General features: G+C 32.0%; 1 protein-coding gene across 1 annotated transcript in view; it reads right to left on the bottom strand.

Moving 5' to 3' along the window:
• Window positions 1-12,758, bottom strand: part of LOC137640693 (probable G-protein coupled receptor No9) — a 221,535-nt gene that overhangs the window by 55,552 nt on the left and 153,225 nt on the right. The gene's annotated exons all lie outside the window — the stretch shown is intronic.

The following is a 12,758-nucleotide window of genomic DNA, read 5'->3' as shown; positions in this document are numbered from 1 at the left end:
TACTAATTATGGAGTTTATAAATTTCGTGTATCCACTTATAGATTAAGAAACTGTCGATTTTTTTTTATAATATTCTATGTAATCATTAACGATTTCTTAGGATCCTCTGAACTGTTCATTATTTGTAGATTATTTCTTTTATTTTTTTTCCTTTTATTGATTATGTAAGAATTTTCTTTGATAATTAAATCATAGATTTTAGCATTCTTTGAAAACATATTACCAATTTTCCCTTACGAGTCAGTATGTTTTAGCATTTTTAGAAAAGATATCACTAATTTTCCCTTAAAATTGGATGATTCCGATTCATGTCATTGTTCTCAATATATATATATATATATATATATATATATATATATATATATACTGTGTATATATATATATATATATATATATATATACATATATATATATATATATATATATATATATATATATATATATATATATATATATATATATATATATATATATATATATATTCACAGGCTTTCTTGATTAACTGAGATCATAATTATTAGATTTTGGTTACTTAGTATTATCTTTATAATGATTTAAACTTTTTTTGACTAATCGGATATATCTGAGTAGAATTTAACTACTGAATTTAGTACTTTCTCTTCACTTATTAATTTCAATATCCATACATTCTTGAGGGATAGCTTAAATTGGCTACTGACCACAGGTAATATTTTTTTTCAGTATGAGTTCCTCATTACCAATAAAAACGTTAAGTTCCTCATTACTATTAAAACGTTTAGTTCCTCATCACTATTGAAACATTTAGTTCCTTATTAGTAGTAAAAACGTTTAATTCCTCATTTCCATTAAAACGTTAATTTCTTCATTATTATTAAAACGTTTAGTTCCTTATTACCTTTAAAAAGATTTAGTTCTTCATTACCAGTAAAAACGTTTAGTTCCTCGCTACCAGTAAAAACGTTTAGTTCCTCGATACCATTAAAGGTTTAGTTGCTCATTACCAGTAAAAACATTTAGTTCCTCATTACCAGTAAAAACATTTAGTTTCTCGCTACCAGTAAAATATTTAATTCCTTATTACCAGTAAAACCGTCTAGTCCCCCATTACCAGTAAAATAATTTAGTTTCTCATTACAGTACCAGTAAAAACGATAGACCCTCATTACCCATAAAAACGTTTTACCAACTGAACCCAAATTAAGAAACGAATTTTAAGAAAGAATAAAACTCGTCTAGCGTGATAGACAGCACCTCCACCAAAGAATAAGAATTATCGTAAATGATTACTTGTTTTGAAATGACCCCGGAGCAGTTTAGGTCATTCCCAGCACAAACGATGTAACCTACTATTTCAGGCATGCAGAAGTGGCTTACTGGGTAACGTTTGCTGCCTCTAATGGATAGCGTGTTATATAAATCGAGTCGCTGCTAGCATTGCCAAACGGCCTGGGGTCACGTGGGCTGGACGATAAATCATGAATATGTAACGCACAATAAACATTGTGTTTCTTGGGTGAATAATGAGATTTTCGCCTTCCATACAGCCAGTGATTCTGTTTATGTAGAAGGTTTCAGAAATTGTCAGGCTAAAAATGGTGGGGATATACGGTCTTGTTTCATATTTGACACATACAGACCTACACAGACGCATACTAACATAGACACACACTTACACACAGAGGCATAACCACACAGACGCAGACGCATACCTACACAGGCGCATACCTTCACAGACACATATCTACACACTCCCACACATACACACATATACGCATTTACACATACGCACCCCCTCACAGACGCAGCTACATATACACAGATCCACACAGACACACACAGTTACACACACCAACAGACACACGCATACATACATAAACACATACTCACACAGACACAATTTAGATCAATATTGAAAGAATACTAACAAATTAAAAGGCACATTTTAGTTTTTTGTATTTTCCCCGAGGCAGACATAAGTTCGGAATTATAATAGTCGTTTTTCAAATCAGTTATAATTCTATTTCAGACCATACCATATATTAAAATACAGTAGCTTGGCCTTTGTTAGCGCAATTTTGTTCGCCAAAAAAAGCCATAAATCAGTCAATTAAATCTCATATATTTATTGGATGAAGCCCAGGGGCGTTGGTTAATCTGATTATAAACTAATTTCAGTATTTTTTATTTTATGTAAAAATTAAATACCATGCGCAATTATTCATTATTTGCTTATCGGGATGATATTATTATTATTATTATTGTTATTATTATTATTTAAATTTATGTGGACATTATTATTATTATTATTATTATTATTATTATTATTATTGTTGTTATTTAAATTTATGTGGACATTATTATTATTATTATTATTATTATTATTATTATTATTATTATTATGTAAATTTCTTCGAACATTATTATTAGTATTATTATTATTATTATTATTGTTATTATGTAAATTTCTTCGAACATTATTATTATCATTTATTATTATTATTGTTACTATTATTATTATTATTATTATTATTATTATTATTATTATTATTATGATGATGTTAATTTGTGTGAAGATATTAGATTGTGCATTTCTGGAATGATTTTGTTATCTTGTAATGGTTGAACAAAAGCAAGTACACTAGTATGTATGCTTCATTGTAATTTGTTTTGTATCGTTTGTTGTTTGATAATTGTCATTCCTCACAAAGTTATTTTCTATGATTATTTTCTTTATTTTGTTTCTACCTGTTCACGGTAGGTTATCTAAAGTATGTCTGCCATGAAGACGTTTTTCGTTTGTTTAGCAGTTGTAACTGTAAGCGTAACAGTTGTGACTCTAAGCGTAACAGTTGTGACTGTAAGCATAACAGTTGTGACTAAGCATAACAGTTGTGACTGTAAGCATAACAGTTGTCGTTTGCTTAACAGTTGTGACTGTAAGCATAACAGCTGTGACTGTAAGCATAACAGTTGTGACTGTAAGCATAACAGTTGTGAATGTAAACATAACAGTTGTGACTGTAAGCGTAATAGTTGTGACTGAAAAATTGCGTGAACAAAGATGAAAGAAGTAATGATGTATGCAAAGCTGTGATGGTTCGGCCCTTACTCTCTCTCTCTCTCTCTCTCTCTCTCTCTCTCTCTCTCTCTCTCTCTCTCTCTCTCTCTCTCTCTCTCTCTCTCACAATGAGAAAAAGGAAAAAGAATTACCACCTTACTTTAACATCAAAATTCAATCTATAACTATTATTATAACCACAAACCTGTTTAAGGCAGGTTATAAAAAGTATGCCTATAATGCATAACAGTTGTAACTGTAAAAATGTGTGAACAAAGAAGTAATGGTGTATTTAAAACAATTGTTTGCCTGTTTGGGCCGAATATCTCTCTCTCTCTCTCTCTCTCTCTCTCTCTCTCTCTCTCTCTCTCTCTCTCCTCTCTCTCTCTCTCTCTCTCTCTCTCTCTCTCTCTCTCAGGAAAAATATCACATTACTTGGACATCGAAATTCACAATCTATAACTATTATTATCACCACAAACCTATATGAAAACATAAACACTAAGAGACAGTGTAGCAAATTATAGAGCTTTTTTCACGATGTGCGAAAATGACATGTTTACAGAAAGAGTTTCCATTACTGCAAGGTGGGCTTAAACCTGAGAATTCGCATGTCTCGTCCTTCTGTTCGAGAGACAATTTCTAAACAACCGTAAAAGAAGAATGAAGGAAGAGGGAGAGAGAGGGGGGGGGGAGGGGGGGAATGAGTGGGTGGAGAGGGAAGGCTTAGAATGAGGCTCTGAAATAAAAAAAAACCTCATGACGTGGAAATGACAAAACAAAAACAAGAAAAATGACAAGGGAAAATAACGTTTTTTATGACGTCTAGTACTCGTCCGTGGACATAATAACAACAACAAAAACAACAACAACAACCTCTCGTCTTCTATGAGGCTGTTTATTTGTTGCTTGCTATGTTGTTGACCCCAAGTAATATATATATATATATATATATATATATATATATATATATATATATATATATATGTGTGTGTGTGTGTGTGTGTGTGTACGATTATGTGTATATCATCATCATCATCATTTTTTCATACGCCTATTGACGCAAAGGGCCTCGGTTAGATTTCTCCAGTCGTCTCTATCTTAAGCTTATAATTCAATAATTCTCCATTCATCATTTACTTCGCGCTTCATAGTCCTCAGCTAATATATATATATATATATATATATATATATATATATATATATATATATATATATATATATATATATATACACACACTCTGGAGTTTATGGTTATTTTATAACTAACTTTGATGATTTTATTTTTTATTTTTTTCAAATCTAAAAATACCTTTCAATACCGAATTTTCTCTGCCACGGGATCACATACCCATAAGAAATTCCTTTTAGGATAAACACGTTTACAAAGCCAAGGATTCGAACCTTAGCGTCGAGTAGATATTCAGTAAGACTAACTCTCCTCTAAAGGTAGGTAAGATTTGATTCCAACTGTACTGTATTTCAAACTGCATTTTGAATAGACCACTAATAAGCTTGACGCAAATTAAAGTAGAATACAGTTATATGCTGAAGACTGTTATCAAATTCAATATTGGATGTAGGTTTAGGAGTTAAATTGTAATAAATCGATATATGTTCAGTGAAACAAATGTTTTTTTTTTTTTTTTTTTTTTGGATGTTTGGAAACTGAATGGAAATGTCGGCAAGAAGCCAAAGAGCAGTCTATGGCGGATTACGATTGATTCTGATTAAATGGATATTTCCTTTGGTTTGTCTTCTCAAATTTAGCCTTTGTTTTTAGGAAATTGACACACACACACACACACACACACACATATATATATATATATATATGTGTGTGTGTGTGTGTGTGTATGTATATATATGCATATATGTATGTATATATATATATATATATATATATATATATATATATATATATGTATATATATGTATATATATATTTTTACTATTATATGTATATATGTATATATATATATATATATATATATATATATATATATATATATATATATATGTATGTATGTATGTATGTATGTATATATATATTCAGAGTGAAAACTCTTGGAGTATGTTTTATACATTCGCTCTTAAGTGACGATTGTTTCTTTTTTCAAATCTCTCTCTCTCTCTCTCTCTCTCTCTCTCTCTCTCGGTTATATTTACGGATACATTCGAAAAGCCGATAAAGCCATTCCAATTAAATCATAATATCATTCGAATAACGAGTTGTGTTAGTGAGGGATATTGACTCGTTAAATGGCTCGTCGCTACGAGTCCTTAGGTTCCCATCATTGTTTACTTTCTTGTGCCCTATCTCTCGTTTGGTTTTAATAAGCTGCCTAAAGGGAGAAGGGAAACATTCCTAGTTGTTGTCCTGAAAGTTTGGCTCTTATGCAATTGCAGTTTTGCTTTATTTTTTTTTTCTCTTAATCGATTACTTTGTCAGAAGTGGTTTCTCTATAGTTCAAGAACGGGCTGACATAAGTTTCTCTTTATATTACTGTGTAGTGTTTAAAATGTCTATTTTAATTTGTTACTATTAAAATACTTTGTATTAATTGTTTATTACTTTTCTTTTAGTTTATTTATTTCTTCATTTTCTTTTCTCACTGGGCTATTTTTCCATGTTGCAGCCCTTTGGGCTTATAGCATCCTGCTTTTCCAACTTGTGTTGTAGCTTAGCTAGTAATATTAATAATAGTTTCAATTCGCAGAGGAAATGAAGAGTGTTAATCGCATCCAATTTTATCTGGTACACCATGACGTACTAACTGGGTTTTAGAAAAAGAAAAAAAAGTCTGATATAGGGCTGATACACACTATCGGTCCGGAAGCGCTCCTCTCTCGCCCCAGTCACGGTCCGGTCGCGACCCGCTCTCGCTCCACTCACGGTCCGGTCAAATATTGATACATGATTTTAAATGGAAGCATTCACACTAGCGTTCCGGTCCGCTCTCGCTCCGGTCTTTCTCCGGTCATGAAAGAAAAAAAATCAATATGTATAATAACAGGCTAATGTTCAATGCTTAAATACATTTCCTAGTATCACTGAAAAATATTCGTATACAATTATGCTTTTACCTTATATTTATAATTCTGCCATGACACTGATCGGACCGAAGGTGTGAACACCCTAGATCGAACCGAGACTGGAGGGTGACCGGATCTTTCCTTGGTGAAATTAATCAACCTTTAAGTAAACATTGAAAATACCACCTGAAGTCTCTTGTCTTTCTTTCACCGTCATTCAGTGATAGATGGGATATTGATCTATCTGATGACCTTATACTAACATGTATAATTTTTAAATGTCAAGCCACTTGACAATTTCGGGTGTAGTCTTTCGGTTTGGGGGAATCTTCCCTTTGTTGAAGATAATGGAAACATTTGTGAATTACCTTTATTCATTTTTGGAAGCCATAGTTCATGAGTTTCCTTTATTTACTTTTGGAAGCCAAAGACCATGAGTTACCTTTATTTACTTTTGGAAGCCAAAGTTCATGAGTTACCTTTATTTACTTTTGGAAGCCAAAGTTCATGAGTTACCTTTATTTACTTTTGTAAGCCAAAGATCATGAGTTACCTTTATTTACTTTTGGAAGCCATAGGTCATGAGTTTCCTTTATTTACTTTTGTAAAGCAAAGTTTATGAGTTTCCTTGATTTAGTTTTGGAAGCCAAAGTTCATGAGTTACTTTTATTTACTTTTGTAAAGCAAAGTTTATGAGTTTCCTTGATTTACTTTTGGATGCCATAGTTCATGAGTTTCCTTTATTTACTTTTGGAAGCCATAGTTCATGAGTTACCTTTATTTACTTTTGGAAGCCATAGTTCATGAGTTACCTTTATTTACTTTTGGAAGCCATAGTTCATGAGTTTCCTTTATTTACTTTTGGAAGCCATAGTTCATGAGTTTCCTTTATTTACTTTTGGAAGCCATAGTTCATGAGTTACCTTTATTTACTTTTGGAAGCCATAGTTCATGAGTTTCCTTGATTTACTTTTGGAAGCCATAGTTCATGAGTTTCCTTTATTTACTTTTGGAAGCCATAGTTCATGAGTTACCTTGATTTACTTTTGGAAGCCATAGTTCATGAGTTACTTTTATTTACTTTTGTAAAGCAAAGTTTATGAGTTTCCTTGATTTAGTTTTGGAAGCCAAAGTTCATGAGTTTCCTTGATTTACTTTTGGAAGCCATAGTTCATGAGTTTCCTTGATTTACTTTTGGAAGCCATAGTTCATAAGTTACCTTTATTTACTTTTGGAAGCCATAGTTCATGAGTTTCCTTGATTTACTTTTGGAAGCCATAGTTCATGAGTTACCTTTATTTACTTTTGGAAGCCATAGTTCATGAGTTTCCTTGATTTACTTTTGGAAGCCATAGTTCATAAGTTACCTTTATTTACTTTTGGAAGCCATAGTTCATGAGTTACCTTTATTTACTTTTGGAAGCCATAGTTCATGAGTTACCTTTATTTACTTTTGGAAGCCATAGTTCATGAGTTACCTTTATTTACTTTTGTAAAGCAAAGTTTATGAGTTACCTTGATTTACTTTTGGAAGCCATAGTTCATAAGTTACCTTTATTTACTTTTGGAAGCCATAGTTCATGAGTTTCCTTGATTTACTTTTGGAAGCCATAGTTCATGAGTTACCTTTATTTACTTTTGGAAGCCATAGTTCATGAGTTTCCTTGATTTACTTTTGGAAGCCATAGTTCATAAGTTACCTTTATTTACTTTTGGAAGCCATAGTTCATGAGTTACCTTTATTTACTTTTGGAAGCCATAGTTCATGAGTTACCTTGATTTACTTTTGGAAGCCATAGTTCATGAGTTTCCTTTATTTACTTTTGTAAAGCAAAGTTTATGAGTTACCTTGATTTACTTTTGGAAGCCATAGTTCATAAGTTACCTTTATTTACTTTTGGAAGCCATAGTTCATGAGTTTCCTTGATTTACTTTTGGAAGCCATAGTTCATAAGTTACCTTTATTTACTTTTGGAAGCCATAGTTCATGAGTTTCCTTGATTTACTTTTGGAAGCCATAGTTCATGAGTTTCCTTGATTTACTTTTGGAAGCCATAGTTCATGAGTTTCCTTTATTTACTTTTGGAAGCCATAGTTCATAAGTTACCTTGATTTACTTTTGGAAGCCATAGTTCATGAGTTTCCTTGATTTACTTTTGGAAGCCAAAGATCATGAGTTACCTTTATTTACTTTTGGAAGCCATAGTTCATGAGTTTCCTTGATTTACTTTTGGAAGCCATAGTTCATGAGTTACCTTTATTTACTTTTGGAAGCCATAGTTCATGAGTTTCCTTGATTTACTTTTGGAAGCCATAGTTCATGAGTTACCTTTATTTACTTTTGGAAGCCATAGTTCATGAGTTTCCTTGATTTACTTTTGGAAGCCATAGTTCATAAGTTACCTTTATTTACTTTTGGAAGCCATAGTTCATGAGTTACCTTTATTTACTTTTGGAAGCCATAGTTCATGAGTTACCTTTATTTACTTTTGGAAGCCATAGTTCATGAGTTTCCTTTATTTACTTTTGTAAAGCAAAGTTTATGAGTTACCTTGATTTACTTTTGGAAGCCATAGTTCATAAGTTACCTTTATTTACTTTTGGAAGCCATAGTTCATGAGTTACCTTTATTTACTTTTGGAAGCCATAGTTCATGAGTTTCCTTGATTTACTTTTGGAAGCCATAGTTCATAAGTTACCTTTATTTACTTTTGGAAGCCATAGTTCATGAGTTTCCTTGATTTACTTTTGGAAGCCATAGTTCATGAGTTTCCTTGATTTACTTTTGGAAGCCATAGTTCATGAGTTTCCTTGATTTACTTTTGGAAGCCATAGTTCATGAGTTTCCTTGATTTACTTTTGGAAGCCTTAGTTCATGAGTTTCCTTGATTTACTTTTGGAAGCCATAGTTCATGAGTTTCCTTGATTTACTTTTGGAAGCCTTAGTTCATGAGTTACCTTTATTTACTTTTGGAAGCCATAGTTCATGAGTTACCTTGATTTAGTTTTGGAAGCCATAGTTCATGAGTTACCTTTATTTACTTTTGGAAGCCATAGTTCATGAGTTACCTTGATTTACTTTTGGAAGCCATAGTTCATGAGTTACCTTTATTTACTTTTGGAAGCCATAGTTCATGAGTTACCTTGATTTACTTTTGGAAGCCATAGTTCATGAGTTTCCTTGATTTACTTTTGGAAGCCATAGTTCATGAGTTACCTTGATTTACTTTTGGAAGCCATAGTTCATGAGTTACCTTGATTTACTTTTGGAAGCCTTAGTTCATGAGTTACCTTGATTTACTTTTGGAAGCCATAGTTCATGAGTTACCTTGATTTACTTTTGGAAGCCATAGTTCATGAGTTACCTTGATTTACTTTTGGAAGCCAAAGTTCATGAGTTTCCTTTATTTACTTTTGTAAAGCAAAGTTTATGAGTTACCTTGATTTACTTTTGGAAGCCATAGTTCATAAGTTACCTTTATTTACTTTTGTAAAGCAAAGTTTATGAGTTACCTTGATTTACTTTTGGAAGCCAAAGTTCATGAGTTACTTTTATTTACTTTTGTAAAGCAAAGTTTATGAGTTACCTTTATTTACTTTTGGAAGCCATAGTTCATGAGTTACCTTTATTTACTTTTGGAAGCCATAGTTCATGAGTTTCCTTGATTTACTTTTGGAAGCCATAGTTCATGAGTTTCCTTGATTTACTTTTGGAAGCCATAGTTCATGAGTTTCCTTGATTTACTTTTGGAAGCCATAGTTCATGAGTTTCCTTGATTTACTTTTGGAAGCCATAGTTCATGAGTTACCTTGATTTACTTTTGGAAGCCAAAGTTCATGAGTTTCCTTTATTTACTTTTGTAAAGCAAAGTTTATGAGTTTCCTTTATTTAGTTTTGGAAGCCAAAGTTCATGAGTTACTTTTATTTACTTTTGTAAAGCAAAGTTTATGAGTTACCTTTATTTAGTTTTGGAAGCCAAAGTTCATGAGTTACTTTTATTTACTTTTGTAAAGCAAAGTTTATGAGTTACCTTTATTTACTTTTGGAAGCCATAGTTCATGAGTTACCTTTATTTACTTTTGGAAGCCATAGTTCATGAGTTTCCTTTATTTACTTTTGGAAGCCATAGTTCATGAGTTACCTTTATTTACTTTTGGAAGCCATAGTTCATGAGTTTCCTTTATTTACTTTTGTAAAGCAAAGTTTATGAGTTTCCTTGATTTAGTTTTTGAAGCCAAAGTTCATGAGTTACTTTTATTTACTTTTGTAAAGCAAAGTTTATGAGTTTCCTTGATTTACTTTTGGAAGCCATAGTTCATGAGTTACCTTTATTTACTTTTGTAAAGCAAAGTTTATGAGTTACCTTTATTTACTTTTGGAAGCCATAGTTCATGAGTTACCTTTATTTACTTTTGGAAGCCATAGTTCATGAGTTTCCTTTATTTACTTTTGGAAGCCATAGTTCATGAGTTACCTTTATTTACTTTTGGAAGCCATAGTTCATGAGTTTCCTTTATTTAGTTTTGGAAGCCAAAGTTCATGAGTTACTTTTATTTACTTTTGTAAAGCAAAGTTTATGAGTTACCTTTATTTACTTTTGGAAGCCATAGTTCATGAGTTACCTTTATTTACTTTTGGAAGCCATAGTTCATGAGTTTCCTTTATTTAGTTTTGGAAGCCAAAGTTCATGAGTTACTTTTATTTACTTTTGTAAAGCAAAGTTTATGAGTTTCCTTTATTTAGTTTTGGAAGCCAAAGTTCATGAGTTACTTTTATTTACTTTTGTAAAGCAAAGTTTATGAGTTTCCTTTATTTAGTTTTGGAAGCCAAAGTTCATGAGTTACTTTTATTTACTTTTGTAAAGCAAAGTTTATGAGTTACCTTTATTTACTTTTGGAGGTCAAAGATCACGAATGACCTTTATTTGCTGAGTCAAAATTCATAAATTACCTTTATTTACTTTAGTAAAGCAAAGTTTATGAGTTACCTTTATTGACTTTTGAAGGGCGTCTGAGAGTGTATTTAGGTATTCATGGGATGTTCAAGTTGATCGTCCAAATATGAATAATTTACTTCCCGGTTTTTTTTTTTTTTTTTTTTTTTTTTTTTTTTTTTTTTTTTTTTTTTTTTTTCTCCAATGTAACTTGGTAATTTCAACGTAGTAATTTCGATATTTTATTTTTCAATATTCCAAGGCCTATTAAATTTTAGGTAAGAATTTGATGTTGCTGCCCAAATTTAGAACAGCAAAGATCTCCATGTAGAACAGTGGTTCTTAACCTTGCGTCATATGTACACTCATCGAACCCTTCATAGTTGGATATATATATATATATATATATATATATATATATATATATATATATATATATATATATATATATACACACACATATATATATATATATATCTATATATATGTATGTATATATATATATGTATATATATATATATATATATATATATATATATATATATATATATATATATATATATATATATATATATAGATAGATAGATAGATAGATAGATGGATAGATGAAAAAAAGAGGTAAAGAAAAAGAAAGTTACACCTAAATATATCAGCATCTATTTCAAATTCAAAACATAGGTATATATTGTATTAGTGCACAATATGAACCATCCATCATTTGCACACAGAACCACTGTGTTCAAAGAACAAAATCAACAAAATATGAACTTAAAGAGTAAAGAGTGTTGACGGAATATGGTATGTGGTATGTAAACAACTTGGTACATCAGTTTGTATAAACGAAAGGATGATCATGTGGGTTAAAATGTGTTTTTATCACGTAGGGAAATGAAGGATTATAGGATGTTGTGAAAGAGAAGTGTTTATAGGAAGGTGGTAATATGAGTAGGATACCTTAACATGGTGAAAGGGTTTGGGTATCGCCATGATCAACAAAGCTGTACTAGTCAGGGATACCCATACTAGATTGGTTTGCTGTTATCGATCAAAGGAAAGTCTCCCACCATCACCAATCTGCAGTGGCCAGAGTGGTGATGAAAATTGGCCAGACCCATACATGAATAATGACATGTCTGAGGCCTTTGTCCTGCAGTGGAGTGTAAATTGCTGCATTTGTTGTTGGCAGTCTAGGAAGAATCGACGTCCTGCTGGTGGGCCACCTGTTTAAAGGCCGCTCATGAATGGCAGAGGCAAGGGACAATGACATTACTCTATCAAGTAGGACACTGCCCTAGAGACTGACCATAAAGACATATGATAAGCGCCCAAGCCCTATCTCCACCCAAGCTAGCACCAGGAAAGCCAGTCAATGGCTGCTGATGACTCAGCAGATAGACCTACATATTCCACAATCCCCCATCCTTAGCTCACTAAAATGGTGAAGTTTGAGCGACCAAAGGGACCAAAGTTTGAGCGGGTCTCGAACCCCAGTCAGTGATTTTACCACTTAGGCCATCAAAATCCAGTAACAATTTGTAATGTTGTACATTGAAAAACTATTTCATGGAGGAGAGGTGGTTTTTTCCCCCGTTAAATTCTGCTGTGTCTCTGGTCCCTAGAGTAATGAATAAGTTACCCGAAAGTTTTTCAATTGGAAAGTGTCGCAAGCCTGGAGTGCTTGGGGAACGCCTGAAAGTGTAATGTACCAATTTCTTGACCTGCTTCATGAAATTTAAAATCATTATGT

This window comes from Palaemon carinicauda, chromosome 5, assembly GCF_036898095.1.
Source record: "Palaemon carinicauda isolate YSFRI2023 chromosome 5, ASM3689809v2, whole genome shotgun sequence".
Lineage (NCBI taxonomy): Eukaryota > Metazoa > Arthropoda > Malacostraca > Decapoda > Palaemonidae > Palaemon > Palaemon carinicauda.
The sequence above is the reverse complement of the archived record's forward strand: the minus strand, read 5'-3'. Positions and strand labels throughout refer to the sequence as shown.